Below are 13,753 nucleotides of genomic sequence, written 5' to 3' on the forward strand. Positions count from 1 at the left end.
AGATGAAATAGTATGGAACTTCCTCTGACATTTTCTGAATTGATGCAGGAAGCTCTGGCACAATTCAAGAAGTAAAGAAACATGGATTCGGGAACAAGCAAAATAATGCTTAACTCTAGTAGACCCCAGTGTCTGAAACTTCTCCTCATTTGTAATGAAATCATTCTCCTTAAGAACAATTCAAATGACAGGTAGGGAAAACTAGAGCTGATATCTGACCTGTCAGCACTGCTTAGCAAATTCAAGTCTCAGCCAGCCCAATAGTGAATAGGGCTAAATCTTAGACTTAAGACATCTTACCCTGCCAGGAGCTAGCCTATTATCTTGAAATATAATATTCAGTTATTCACCTTGCGTAATAGTGGATCCATAACAGATAGTAAGGGACCTAAGTCTTTAGATATGTATTTTTTTTCTAAAGCCATATATTGATCATCAATTTTGATGGCATGAAGGCTCACTGGAAGGAAAAATGTCTTAATCTTTCCATAGCAGTGAACTGTGTTGATATCTCACTGTTCCCCATGAAAACAGTATTCACTGAGAGTAAAGGTCTTTATGAAATGCTTATTGAGAAAGTACGTATTCTACCTGTAATTTCTGAAGTAAAATGAGTAGGCTGGTTAAAAGCATTTTGAAAATAAATATGAAAAGTTAACCTCATATGCCACATCTGAGCTGTTCCTGTGTTATTCCAGTTGAAATAATTTATAAAACAAGTATTTGCAATGGGAGAATGCGGCATGATATGAACTCATGTGAATGCATTGTAACAGTCAAGTATTTAATCACTTTTCAATTCTTATTAAACGAAAACATTTTCCAGTATTGTCTGAACTGTGCTCACTGTAGTCAGTGGGTGTTCAACTCCTTTACACAAGAGAATTGAGTTCACCACCCTGCATAATGAAGACTTAACCGTATTTTAAACCATAACTCAGCAGGTGATTGAATATTATCTGCTTTACAGAAAAAAATACAAGTAAAATGAGCCCTTCAGCTGTAAATAATTCTGTCATAAAGGAGAAAGCTGCTGTTTTCCGTCGGTAACAATCTCAGCTCTGCTGCACAGTGCACTGATTCTCCCTTGTCTGTTCTTGATATCATATCATCAGCTACTCCAAAAAGGGAATGTTAGCAGGGCCTTTGCATAAACTCTCTTTGCTAAAATGAACATGGAAAGTTACATGAAGAGTTTGGAATAGGACATTCCCTGACTGCATTTTCTTCTCCCTAGCACAATGAGAAGGAAGATGTCATCTACAAATAGTTCTTCCTTCTTTCTCTTCCCTGGTCTCCCAAAACTAGTCTCTGTGGTATGATAGTCCTGGAAATGCTCTCACTGGCTTTTGCAGACTTCCGTTCATATTTATAATACAAAACTAAGGTTTACAATCATGTTTTCTTTTCAGAATATCCCAAATGTAGAAACAAGCTTTGGACATCAAAATAATCCCTTTCTCCAGAGATGTTCAGATCAATCATTAGAACACCAGCAGGTTCTGGCAGATGCCACCATGACAGATTTTTTTCCCTCGATATTGCTTTCATGATCACACATATTTTCATTTGGGTCACCGTTGTATTTTAGTTTTCAATAGTGTGTAGTCCAGCTGCCTCATTTTGAATGTTAATTTCCTGAAAGTGATTGAAAACCATATTTTTAATCTGTGGCAGGTGCTTGGCTATGACGGGATCCTTTTATTGTTGTTGCCATTGGCATACAGTGTGCGATCCAGGAAAATGTCTTGTTCCCATGGCTATCAGCCCAGCACTGGCTTTGTTAACTAACTAGTTTCACCTAGCCAGATTCTGAATGTTTGCAGTCATTTACTTGTGTTGCTACGTATTGCCTCCCATCTTTTTGTAAAGCAGTTCTTCAGCAATGTCAGCTTCCTCTTGTCTGCACTTTGGTCTGTATGCAGCCCACTCTGTCGAGTGTTATATCCCAGTGATACTTCCCCAAAACCTTTCAAGAAGCTCATCAAATAACATGGGAAATCTCTCTGCTGTCTTTATCAGAAACACAGTGTGCAGCTGTCCCAGGCGGGGGTAACAGTTCTGTTTTAGAGAGTTGAATTAGTTAGTTTTTCATAGTATGTTGACAACTTTTCAGCAGGATGCCTGAGTCTTTGTACCACTGAGTAGTACAGATGTGCCCCATGGAGTTCAATGTGATTTCATCATGACATAAAGCTTGGATTAAGGCACCTCACCAGCTAAAATACAACCACAGTGATCATGGAGATGGAAGAAGACTCTGTTTAAACACACTTTATAAACGCTCTCCCTGTCTGTTAGAAATTTTGAGTCTTTTTCTCATAGGTGAGGGGTGAAAAAGTACATGCTTAGCATCTTTCTCTTCTTTTTCTGGATCATCTCTCTTCCCATCTCCTCAAGATTTCTTACTTATTTCTAATAGACAGCTGCAATTAAAGCCCTTTAAAATAATCTGCTTTCATACCAGTTGACTGTAAGCATCAGAACTTCTCATTTTTGTTCCAAAGGACATGCAGTTTTTCAGTTTGAGTATTTTTGATCCCTGCAATTTTTAAAGCAAGAGAGGAGGAAGGGAAGCTGAGTTTTAACTCGATCCTGCACAAGAGACTCTACTGAGTCCAACACGGTTATAAATATATAGGCAAAGTCTTATTGTTTAGTGATGTCTTTGGACACTGTTTTAGTGTTGGAGACACAGTTGGAGACAACTTTTGAGAACATTCCCCTCCTGTAGAAGACCATGTTGCAGGATGGCCACTGGTTTGATCCTGAGCTGTGCTTTCCCAGCCTAACCAGCCAGTCACAGTCTCATGTGCATTCTCTGTGCTAGCACAAGGAATACTTTGTGGGTGGTTGTCACATTGCCTTCTGGGAGGGCTTTCTATTCTAAGACAACAGAATTATCTAACAGTAGGATAGTCAGAACCTAGGATTTCTTTGTCATCCTTTCAGATTTGTTATCCAGAGTAAAAGAGTGATGATTGTAAAAGAGGTATCAGAATCTACCTCTCTTCTTCCACATCTGCTTTATCAGGTATGTGAAATGGCTTCTCTAGACAGGTTAGTCTGTGTTTAAAGGCAAGAAACTCCAACAAGTAAAACACCTTAAGTCATGTTTGGGTTCATGCTGTAGGCCCACCTCCCTCCAGCGTTTTGAGACTGCCACAGAAGTCTGTACATTCTTGAAATGGTTCTTGCACTGAAGCACAAGAGTCTCTGGTGTGTATTTAGTGTGCAAATAACCAGTGTGATAGGAACCTGATCACTAACATGGAGTTCCTGTCCAAAAAGAATGGGTTATTATTTTCCTGTATGAACATATTGATCTGACATAGTAGAGAGCCGTGGAAAAGGTCGACAAGCACCACACCATAAATCTTGATGAGCTCCTGTATGCACACACTCATAAAGCAAAATGTGAACCATTATCTTAGAAGAATCTGCAGAACATGTAAGGAAGATGAAAGCTCTTTACAGAGACCAGAGCATAGTGGAGGTAAGGAGAGGAAAATGGAAAAGGGAGATTCTGAAGGGGATTTTCCTTAAAATGCTGTAATGGAAATGCTGGGTCATGGCTTGTACCAGTGATTGAGCACCTGGTAGGAAGGCAGGGCCAACCCAAGAGTGCTTTGGTGCAAGCAAAGCACCTAAGTGACTGGAAGGCTTGGATCCAGGATCCACCCCTTCCCAGTCTTCATTTAGGGGTTGGCAATGGAGGCAAGGATATCTCATCTGGGAATCCCTGCCTACCTGAGAGTCTTACAGGCCTTCTGAAGTTAAGTAGCTTCTTTCCCTTATTTCTACACCCACTGTTGTTGTGCTTGTGCATATCTTTGCTTGCTGTGGCCTGAGATCTTGCTGTTCTGTCATCGTTGTGCTTTCCATCGTGTTACAAATGCCATGGGATAAATGATTTGAACTAATGGTACTAGTCTTACTGGCTCAATTGTAGGAGTTAGTGGCAGCTTAACCCACTCAGAATCCCACTACTATATTCAAAAGGTGAAGTAGAACAAAACTTTTACTTGATAAAAGCCATTGCACATTATTTAGATTATGTATACTATGCTCCTGCTTTGTAGTTTTAATATGTATAGCCAAGGAGACTATGGAGCTACATTTATAAAGGCAACAGAAGGATTTCCTTCCATTGGCTCGGAGGCCTTGTAGAAGCCTATGAGCTGGATGTGAAAAACATGAGAGGACCAACTGTGTACAAAGATTTCTGTAGCCTTGTGCTCAGTAACATACTGCCGAACAAGCCAATAGAGAGTTACATGTATGCCCGATGCAGTCTTCCATTGCAGCAGGTCTGATTCATTTTTCTGTCCTTTCACCCCTGGTGTCTCCAACTTGTCTGAATATGCATCACCACTTCTGGACTGTAAGTATTACTTACGTCCATTGGACAGTAACAGCACTGATTTCTGTAGCAACGGTCTCTTCCAGCCATGCTGTGCTGTATACTAAAGACCTCTAGAATTATACACTATGAGTAAAACAATTAAGAATAGGGAGGAAAGCTGGAAAGACTACATATCCTCAGCAATTGGCAATCCTGAAAATTGAATTTTTCTGCGTTTTTTTAAAGTATCTTTAGAGCTTAAAATACCCTTATGCAAATAAAATAATTATCCAGAAGACTATATCATTGTTAAGTTGCTACAAAATGTAACTGTAGCTGGTGTAAATGGAGCTAAGCAAGGCCTTGGGCTAGATTTTTAGTTTAAACTTCCTCAAATGAAACTTTATGCTTTTCTTTTAAAGAAATTCCCCTTGTGTGTCTGAGCACAGAAGAGGTGGGAAACTACCTAACTTCTCTGCAGTCTGGCGTTTGGCTAAATGTGTCTGTGACCTGCAGATGATCACTACTATCTCTTGCAGCATCTTAATGATGTGACACACTAAGCTCAGCCACTTTCCTCTGAATTTTCCTCACTTGCTTCCTCTTAGCTTATTTTCACCTCATTCAATAACTATTAACATAATGCTGTTGTTAGAAGCCAGTATGGGTTCATTGCTACTCTCCTACAGCCACTCTCTACCCTGATATAGTCACTTGTCTGCATAAATTTTTCTGGTTAAGAAAAAGCAATTTTCAGAATGCAGAGATTTTAACAGGTGGGTTTGTCGTTGGTGTAAATGAGCTTAGCTCTGAGCCATGGAGTTTTTCCAGTAGCGATTGACTTACCCTACATGTGGGTATGTTGAGATTATAAAGGCTGCTAAGCAATTATTCTTTATTTCCTTTTACTTTTGTGCACAACATCTTCAGAGCTGCCACCCCCTCGAACATCTGGGCACACGCAAAAAATCAGCCTTGTCCAGCTGTGCCTGCTTACCTTCAGGGGCTCAGGCTCAGCCTTGCTTCTCAGGAGTGGCTCTTCTTGCAGCAGCTTGAGGGGCTCTGCTGGGTCACAATATGAGTTTCACATGGTATTAAGTGCCTTTTGGAGCTCTGGCCATTTAAACCACTTTGGCAGTTGACTAATGAATGATTCATTTTTAGGCATGATAACTCAGGCGGCACTGCAACAAAACCCACATTGAGGTGTCTCTGCTGCTTTTAATTACTGTTTTAAGGAACCAAGTCCCCTTGCGGGGGGGGAAATAGATGATACTGTGGTACAAGCAAGTGATCCAGTATTGCAATCCAGAGCCAACCATGTTATGCTAGGGAGGAAGGTGGGCCAAATTCATCCATTGTGCAATTCATGTTCTTTCTCTTTCTAGATTTGTCATTTATTTTCTTATATCTGCCAAGAGAGCAGTTCAGAGAACATTACACTGTCATAACATTGTACTCCATTGGCAATATTCCTTAATTGTAGTAATAATACATAATCAGCCAAATACACGTGCATTAATATATTAGCTGCACAGCTTCATCACTTAACTTTTTTTCTTCTTTTTTTTTTACAGCTAACAGCTGATTGTCTGCCTCATCACCTGAACTTCAAAATGTGAGTATCTTTCTATGACATTCTGGGGGTGTCTGTTATTTTTATAGTAAGAACCAGTTACTTTTCTGTTAGAAATCTGTGAATTTTTATTGTGAAGTCTATAATTTTTGTGCAAGGAGATTTCCAGTGGTCCCAACAGTACTGCAAAGATCTCACTGATCTAGCTTGTAAAGGGCAAGTTGCTGGCAGAGCCTGATAGAGACTTTGCTGATACCTCAAATGTACCTGTTGGATCTGTGAGAGCAAGTATTATTCTCTAAGCAGAGATAGGCAGCTATTTAGTGAGAAAGAGCATATTGGTTTAGTAATAAAATAATTAGTCTTCACAAAAATTCAAAGACCAGAAGGCAGCTGCACAGTTGAAGCAGGATGACTTCAGCTGGTCTTGGCTACTCTTTGAGAGTGTGTAAAATTTAACATAGCTTTCCAAGTTTCACGAGCCATTCATTATCACAGACTGTGATACTTGAATATGGGCCTACATGACTTAAACCACATACCACTGTCCTACAGTCATAATTTGCTTTCACAACCTGAGATGCCAGTTGAAGAGAAGACATTAGTGTCTATGAAAAACAGATACCAGAAATAAGGTGGGGGCGAAGTGTCATGGTGTGCACTCAAAATGTTCATGCTATAAGGATATAGCTCCAGCTGAGGTAACAGTGAAGCTGAAAGAAAATAAACAGAGGTGATCAACAACTTTTACCTGTCTCTAAAAGCCTTGAATGATATCTGCTAAATGACAGTGCTGCTCAGTGCAAAGTCTTAATTCTAATGGGAACAAATAGCTAAAAAGGGCATGAACACATATAGAATGAATGGATAACTTTTTTCTGTGCTTTAAAGAGGTGAAGTGTGGGACTGTGGAAGGAGTGACTTTGGTAAAGGAACTAACTTTGAAGTGATATAGGAAAATGAACAAGGGAGGAAAATAAAGGGAATAGGAGGAAATGGAGCAAGAAGAACATTATTTTGTGTAAATTAAATTTAAATAAAAAAGGATGACACTGGCTCAGATCTTGTCATACTAAGGTATTTTAAGGCCAACAGTAATAAGAGTATTATATATAATGCCAAGCACACCTTTTCTCTTTTCTAATGATGAAGCTGCTGATGCACATTTGTCATGAAGACAAATAAACACTCTCTATACTGACCAAGGAGGTAGTCTGGGTCACTTCATATCTTTAGAGCTCATTTGCATCAAGGTGAAGAACAGTGAAGTCTACTGGGGAAAAAGAAGGAAAGAAAGGGAATGGTGACTCCATCTCCTCCCTGGACAGTCTGTTTCAATGCCTGACCATTCTTTCAGAGAATAATCTTTTTTTCTAATAACCAACCTGAACCTACTCTGGCACAAATGGAGGCCATTCTCTCTCATCCTGTTGCTAGCCACATGAGAGGAGAGGCCAACCTCATCTTGCCGCAATCTCCTTTCAGGTAGATGTACAAGACAGTAAGGTCTCACCTGAACCTCATTCAGTCACAGAGCAGGTGCAAGGCTGGACGGGCAGTAGCCATGAAGGCGATTGGTTTATAGGGTTACAGACAGGAGAAATCTTGTCTCTGATCTAATGATTTAGTAGAGGGTTATTAGGGTAGTATGGTTAGGTCATGGCTGGACTCAATGATCTTTAAGGTATTTTCCAATCTGAGTGATTACATGATTCTGTGATTCTTTGTAGTCTGACTCTGAAAGCTTCAAGGAAGAAATAGCAATATATTTTTAGCTCTCTGGAAAAAAAAAGGAATAGAATTCAAAGAATGACTTGCTAAGAAAAACTGGACAACATGCTGCCATGGGACATAGAAATCCATAGTATGTATTTGATCACAAATATTTAGACTCATTAATCAATCATTATTAAAAATGATGGTTTGGATGTGTCTTGTCAGAAGGCGCCTGAATATTATCAGATGTTCATTGTTAGATGTGATTCACTTTAGAGTGGTAATTTCTTTGCACGCTTTCCCTGTGTGTAATTGGACAACAGTAAATCTGGAATGCTCTAGTCCAGATGAAGCTCTAGTCTGACCTCCTGTGGCCTTTCTCCTCTTCTTATCAGAGCAAACCCACGCAGCACACTGAAAGCAAAAAATGGCCGTGTGGCAAAGTATATTCGTTCTAGCAAGTGCTGTGCTAATGCATGATGCTGAGAGGTAGCTGCCCTTCAGCTCTCTTGGACTCCAAACAGATAAAATATCAGTCCCAAAAACCATTCTAGACACATCCTTAGATAAACAGACCCTTATCGCAGAGGCAAGGTTATTAGCCATTCTCTTACTTGCCCTTGAGGGAGCACAGCTGTAGTCCATCGTGTTCTGTGTGACCCCTGGTCCCACAAAGCCTCTTCAGTCTGCTTAGCATCTCACAGCACAGACAACACTACTGAGCTTCCATCAGACAACCCACAGTGAGTAACATTGACAGAACAAGATTTTGCCGGTCCGAGGCTTAACGCTGCAGTCTAGCTGTAAGATGTACTTATTATTACTATATAGTTTCTAACAGCGTTTTCCTATAGGAACAGTTCTGACTTTTGACTAGTCTGTGTAATGAAGGGGCAGTTATACTCACAGAGAGGCAGTTGAACATATAAGCAAATACTTTTTCAGTACAAACCAGAGAGAAGAAAGGGATATTTGTCTCACAAACTGTTTCTAGACAAACCTAGATATTTGATTGAAACCTAAATAGAAGCAATGATCTTCAGTTTGGGTTAATCCTTAAAGAGAGCTGCTTGCAATCTTTTTCGTGTTTGGGGAGCCCTATCTATTTTCCTGTGGATACCTGTGTGGATAAATTAAATCTAAGCCCACCAGCAGTCAGTCTTCTGGCTTTAGTCACCTTTTATGGACCCTGAAATGTAGTCCTTGGGTCACTGGCCTATGACCCAGGTTATGGAATCACTACTGTAATTCTTCAAAATGTGGAAACACCTTGATGTTTAAAGAGGGTGGAGAGGCGTAAGTCTGTATTATTAATCTCATCACAGACTCATCCTTTGGATTTGATGTCAAGCACAAGCCTTTCCTTCTGCATGAAGAATGGGATGACAAAGCAAGCTGAAGTCCTCTTTTGCCAGACAGAGGTGGACTTTATGTGCGCAGAGCAGCCTCTCCTGAGAGCAGCGCTTGCATCTTGATTGTCACTTTGTCCATGACAAATGTGAATTGAACTAAGGGCAAGAGGAAGAGGAGCAGGAAAGAGGAGTAAAACAGTGCCTGGGTGAGATCTTGTTGCCTTCTGTAAATACACCCAGTAGTTAAGCACCAGGGAGACAGATGAAGTGTGTAAGGGAATGGATAAACCTGGAAAAATTAAGCAGCAGCTGTTTGCCTCTGAATGAACTCACACTGCAAATCAGAAGATTTCCAATCACAAAAAGGGAGAAGTTTGGGAACAGCCTTCAAGAGGAAGACTAAAGCAAAACATATAACATTTAAGATGAATACTAATTGTTTTACACAGTACATATCATGGCAGCCAGCAGACACAGCAGTTTCTACACAGGACCTTTTCCAAATGCCTGTGTTGTTATACAATCGAGATGAATCGACAAACCTGGCTACAAGAAAAGAGTTGCAGCTGAACAAAGCAGATGCTTAGATCAAAAACATATATTCAGTCAGGAAAGCATCTGCTGCTGTGCAACAAGTTTTTTGATGGTATGTCATGTTTGAGGGGAGTTTCAAGACACATGAAGGGAACCCAGAGCCTGGCAGCATTTCCAGAATGTGCTGTAATCTAACCAGCACAAAAATCTGTTCAGCCACTGAATCTCTGTTTCTGAAAAAGGCTTGTGGCAAAATGATATCAATATTGGTGAGTGGCTAAGGTGTAGCTTTTGTATATTAGAATATGAAATGAGTTGAACAGTTGTTTTCTCTGTTGTTATTTTTGTGTAAGTGTGTGGGTGTAGACAGGCAGGTGCTTGAGCTTTCTGGTTAGCCTGTTATTGTTCAAGCCCAGCCACAAATTTAGCGAATTGAATGCACAAGGTCAACATAACAGCAAACAAACGGGTAAATGGGGTCAGCGTGCACCTACAGCTGTGTTACAGATGAGAAAGCACAGCACGAGATGTCGAGACTTGCCTGAGCTGCAGGCAGCTTGAGGCTGCATGGGCAGGGTTGAGCAGCCCTGGTGTGACCAGAACTGCCTGTAGGGAGTTGATTGCAAAGAGCTGGTCTACCGAGAAGGCAACAGCAAACAAGTCAGCATGACTGAGAAGTGGGTTGCTTGCTTTCTGGACTTTCTGAAAACAAGAAAGCTCATACTTGAACTCATAATTAGGAGTGACTGAAATTAATCCACAGTGTCTGACCTACTAAACAAGCAATGACCATTCTTATTCCTATCTAGTGCTTTACTAAGTGATAGCCAACATCACCATTTAAATGTTGTCCTCTGTCTCGAAAGCCCAAATCCACTGGCTGAAACAGGGATTTCTGTGCCTTCCTTGTGAGTATATCCTTGCAGCTTCCTCATGCAAACAATGACAGGAGGGCATCCCAATGAGCAACAACTCCAAGTTCTCCTTGGAGTTGTTTTCCTATTGCAGTTCTGCATTTTTATTACGTAATATATGTACTGTAGTTACATGTTTCAGTCATTCACCTTGCCTCCTCCACACTTCCAGGCAGCCTTTTTCTCCTCTCTCTAGCAGCTCTCTTGGGCTATATGCTCATTCAGAAAGTGTTGAGTGTGGGTTCTCAAACCATTTGACAAAGCATTGTTGTCATTCCGGAAACACTTCAGAAACAGTTCTAGAAGCGTATTTCACTAGATGAAAAGCCAAGGAGCAAGCCACTCATCTCTGACTCCTTCAGTCATTTCAGTAAGTCCTCATTGTAATACAATTTGAGCAAGGTGGTGGGAGGAGGTCAGTAAAGTCCGACAGCTATATCGGAGGAGTTGAGAATAATTCCAGCAGTAAAATGCATAAGTATATTGGGGCTAGGAGTCTTTGCAGCTTATTGGCCTCCTTGGAAAGAATGGCAAAAATGTGCAGAAAAACAAGCTCTTGGCTGCAGCTTTCCATGAGCCAGCCTTGAGGGCCCCTCTCCTGTGTGCACCCAAAGAATAAGGCAGCTGTTTCTTTTTCATCTTCTCTTTGCTCACAGTTTGGGTTTTCCTTCCATTAAAGAGAGGATTCTGTGGGTAGGGATGCATGAAAAATTAAAATGCGTTATTACTTATTCCCCCTTTCAACCATTTCCATCCCTGAGGGTTATCTGCTTCTTAACTTTACCTGGTGACATGAGTGAATTGTTCATTTCTTTCATTAATCTCCATCCTACACAAACCTCTCTGTTCGGAGAGGTTATCAAAATTAAAATATCAGACTTTTGTCTGGGAATGTTTCCTTACCTATTATCACACCAAGGATTAAGAGAATTGAAAGAAATGGGGAGATAGATATGCAAAGGGTGGAAGAGGGAGGGAAAAGAATTTTTGCCCAGGAAGGGGGAGGAGAATTTTTTTAATTGGAAAATGCAGTGATAAAATCATGAAATTAATGAAGTGAGCAAGCTCAAGGTCAGTGCAGTACCGTAAGTTACCTTAAGCACATTTTCTAGTTTGGTTTTCAAGAAAACAAAGCTCTTCCGATTAACCAGTCTGTGCATGACTGTCTGTTTGCTTTGCCATTCCCCATTCCACCATAATTTTCAAACAAGTTGTCAGATTTCAGTCAAATATGAGAGAGGGGTGGAAGTTTTCAAAATAGTTCCTTGTGTCCTGTATTCACAAAAAAAAAGCCACTGGCAGAGCTATGGGATCAGGATCCAGCAATCACGCTGTTTTCCCAGCTGATTTTGATACTCTGCAGTGACTTCTAACTTGTGCCCAGCATCCTGTGTGTTGCCACCAAGGGACGCCATAAGGGAAGGGCTGCAAGGGAGTGCAGCAGTGATTTTATAACTACTGGAGCACCTAATGTCAGGAGGAGAACCAAGGTCTTGAATTTCTATTGTTCAAGCAACTGAAACAAAGCCATTGGAAATTCTGTTTCATTACTTCTATAGCACTTAGAGCTCCCTGGCTTTGTTAACGTTACAGCATATTAAGCCAGCAACAGCTTCTTAAACATCATGACATCTTGCACTTGCAAATGGAGAGCTACCTCACTGTAAGTGGTCTTAAGCAGTGAGATCTCCTCTCCCCTGGCTTTGCACTGTGGCTTGGCTCTTCCTTTCTGAAAGCCATTGACCAGCAGGCCCTGTGCTGTAGGAACAGTGCAAGTATCTGGGGCTGCCTCAAGAACTGCATCCCTGGAGTGCTGCAAAGACAAAGGCAAATGATGCCCCAGGAGGAAACGAGCCCTCCTCTAAACAGAGCCCCTTGGATAGGCAAGGCCATGGCTCAGGAAAAGAAAGCATCTGCACCATGAATAATTGATCCCGATGACAGCAACCCACAGATGTGACGTTACCATTGGGCACATTAAGATGCAGAGCACCCCTTGGATGATGTTAGGAGTTGCGTTACCCAGGGAACTCAAAGATGTTAATTCATAATTTATTGTATGAGGGAAATAAGAAAATAGAGAAGTCCATACAATTCTGATCGTATTTCATTTCTCTTTAGTCTCCCCTAGAAGGCCATTCAAGTAGTCTTGAGTTCTTACAGAAAGATATGAACTTTCTACAGGGAACATTCTTTCCTGAGTGCAAAACTCAAAGTCACTGTACCTAATATTAACAGCTAGTTCTATTTTAATTATTAGAACTTACTGAAGCATAAGTCCAAATATAACAGGTAAATCAGAGAGAGAGAGAGAGAGAGACCCAAAAGGCAAAACAGGTCACCAAGCTTCATTCAGCAAGTGGAAAACAGCTTGAATCCTGGTTCTCAAAGAATCTCTCTGAAGTTCAGTCTTGTGAAATCACACTTTGTCTCCTAACCCCTACACCAGAAGCATGTCCTGCAAGAATCTCTCTCTCTCTACAGAGAGTACTTGGTGCTGATATCACCTGCAGTGCCTGGCTGCTGGATGCTGTCTGTGGCTGAAAACCTCTTTTGATGCCAGATTTTCTTTCCACTTTAGTGGATGTGCTTTACTCTCCTTTTTGGAGTGAGTTTCTTTTGTTCCTCCTTTTCCTCCCCTGGTTTTGTTCCTTTCTTTTCTCCCCTAAATTGCACAGCTCTCTAGCAGCTTTTATCCTCCCTTTCTTTTCTTCTTTGAGTTTTTGAGTGAAAGAGAATCACGCACCTCTTAGGGGAGCAGGTTGCATGTAAAGTTTTCATCTTGAAATTGAATTAACTCTTTGTTGGACATCCCTACTTACAGTTCTTGGGGTAATAAGCATCACAGATTCTCTTCACCTTTACTTAGGATCACATGATTTGGTAAGCATACTGAAGTTTCTTTTTATATTCATTGCAGACAGGGTACCTTCTACATGATACATCTGTGGAAGACTGTACTTAATAGTTTTATTGTTAGATGCTACTCAACTGGAAGATGCAATAACTAGGGCTTCTTTCTGAAAACAGCCCCTCAGGACTGCCCTTGTGTTTACATTTGGTAACAATGTAAGATTATCACTTAAGCTTCTAGTCTAAGCAAACTTCTGCCAGTTCTACATATGGAAGCACTTCAGAAGTGCTGTTCCATGTAGTCTTTCATCTCATGTGCTCTATATGAAACCTCCACTCAAAGGAAGGCTATTCAGATGGCAGTTACATCAGAAAAGAAAGGCTGGCAGTGTAACTTAAATTCAACCCTCCCATCCATTATACTTCAGTCACTGAATCCATGGTGACCCATGGGGCTGAGGAA

The 13,753-nt window shown here is 40.8% G+C and overlaps 1 long non-coding RNA gene across 1 annotated transcript in view; it reads left to right on the forward strand.

The window, feature by feature from the left end:
* The window catches only part of LOC107321238, a 41,693-nt gene that overhangs the window by 13,064 nt on the left and 14,876 nt on the right, over positions 1-13,753 (forward strand). Inside the window, exon 2 of the long non-coding RNA XR_001558509.2 lies at positions 5,923-5,963. This is a non-coding gene — a long non-coding RNA (uncharacterized LOC107321238). The remainder of the gene's footprint in view (positions 1-5,922; positions 5,964-13,753) is intronic.

Source organism: Coturnix japonica, chromosome 1, assembly GCF_001577835.2.
Source record: "Coturnix japonica isolate 7356 chromosome 1, Coturnix japonica 2.1, whole genome shotgun sequence".
NCBI classification, from domain to species: Eukaryota; Metazoa; Chordata; class Aves; order Galliformes; family Phasianidae; genus Coturnix; species Coturnix japonica.